Source organism: Echinops telfairi, unplaced genomic scaffold, assembly GCF_000313985.2.
Source record: "Echinops telfairi isolate 266 unplaced genomic scaffold, ASM31398v2 ScPeMD7_27;HRSCAF=92, whole genome shotgun sequence".
In the NCBI taxonomy this organism is placed as follows: domain Eukaryota; kingdom Metazoa; phylum Chordata; class Mammalia; order Afrosoricida; family Tenrecidae; genus Echinops; species Echinops telfairi.
Window position 1 is genome coordinate 759,967 of NW_022103924.1, and position 2,163 is coordinate 762,129.

A 2,163-nucleotide genomic window follows, 5' to 3' on the forward strand; every position below is an offset into this window, starting at 1 on the left:
GGGGGGGATGCCTGTGCATATGATCTCCCCCCACAGGAGACCTTTCACTATCTGACCTCAAAACCTACTATACAGGCACAGGTGTCAAAACAGCCTGGTACTGGTATAATGATAAATACTCAGAATAATGTTTCAGGACAGAAAACCCAGAAATAAAAACATCCTCATACACACAATTGTTTTTTGAGAAAGGCCCCCCAAAAAACATTAAATGAGAAGCAGATGCCCTCCTCCATAAATGGTGTTGGAATATCTGGATATCCATGTGTAAAAGAATGAAACAAGACCATTACCTCACTCTATGTACAAAAACGAACTCAAGGTGGATTAGAGACCTAGATGTAAAACCCAAAGCTATCAGGATCATCAATGAGAAATTTGGGACAAATCTAGGAGCCCTAGCACAGGGAATATATAGGTTAGCAGAATTAACAAAAGAAGCATACTCCATGGAAGATAAAATAGATGAATGAGACTTATTAAAAATAAAACACTTGTGTATATCGAAAAGCTTTATTCAAAGATAGCCTACAGATTGGGAAAAGATATTTAGTAACAATATAACAGACAAAGGACTAATTACTAAGATCTGAAGAATTTTACAAGCTTACAACAAGAAAAAAACTAATCGCTCTCTGAGAAGGTGGGCAAAAGACCTGAACAGACAATTCACAAAGGATAACACTCAAATGGCTAATACACCCACGAGGAAATGAAATACCACCTACAGCCCATTACTGCAGCCCAATTTTAAAAACTGAGAACAACAAATGTTGGAGAAGGTGTGGTGAGATAGGAAATCTTATCCACTGCTGATGGACTTGTAAATATGTACAGGCACCATGGAAGGTGATATGGCAATGTCTAAAACAGATGGAAATTGGACTACCATATGACCCAGCAATAGCATTACTGGGCATGTCCCAAAAGAAATATGAAACAGATAACAAACAGATATTTGCTACCCCATGTTCATCATAGCACAGTTCACTATCACTGGAAACAGCCTAAACTCCCAACAATGGAAAAGCAAAGTTAAAAAAAAAACAAAACCCAAACTGGTACATACATACAATGGAATACTATACACCCCTTTAAAAGCACTGATGGGGCAATCCAGAAGACATTATGCTGAGTGAAGTTAGTCAAGCACAAAAGGACAAACACTGTATGAGTCCACAGGGTAGGAAAAAGCAGCAGAACAGGCACAAACTCAAGCTTGAAGGCCATCCGGTCTTCTGACTGGAGACCAGACAGCCTAGTAAAGAGAGGAGCAGTGCCAATGAACCACACATCATCCGCTCCAGGTAAGTATAATGTAGATCAATTGGCCGGAGGGGACCACATGACAATGGGGATCAAATAGTTGGGGGAGAGGATGGGGATACAGTCAGTTGAATGGTAGACAGGTGAATCTGGGGTAAGGTCCCCCGGAGAGGGAGGTGGACCAGTCAGAAGGATGAGCCTTACTGATGGGAGGCTCAGTGCAGGAGAGGGGAAAGGGAATGGTCATGTTTGGGTGAACATAGATGCATGTCTTTTGGGGGAAGGAGAAGGAGGACTCACTGGCAGGTGGGGCGAGGAGAGACTGAGGATGCTCTTGGGATCATTAGGTAGAGATGTTTCAGGGCATTCAGCAGGAGGGCAGAATTAAGCTAGGGTAGCCTGGGAAATCAGGCTGGATGCCTCAGAACACTGGGACACTGAATGCTGGATTGTTGGAGTGCGCATCATGCTCCAGAGGCTACACCAGTGAGATCCCAAATTGGAACTCTACTGGGTGAACTGGACTCTACCCCAGACACACTTGTAACCTGAGGACTTAAGCTAAAAAACATACAGTCTCTGAGGTAGAAGAAGTCAGCAGTACCAAGGGCAGTGTACTTTGGTTGGTGCAAGGTCTTGGTACATCAATGCCCTGTATGCTGTATTAAGATACGTATTATCCTGGACATCCTGCGATGGCTATTCTATTGTATTCTGCTTATGCTCATTTATATTAGGGTGTCGCCTCTGGGGCTCACCCTCTTGAAGCTGTGTTATTTGTTTATTTTTCAATAAAGGAAACCCAGGGATGTTAAGCCTACAGGGAAAGTGAGGGGGGGAAATGAGGAGCTGATACCAAGGGCTCAGGTAGAAAGCAAATGTTTTGAGAATGATGAT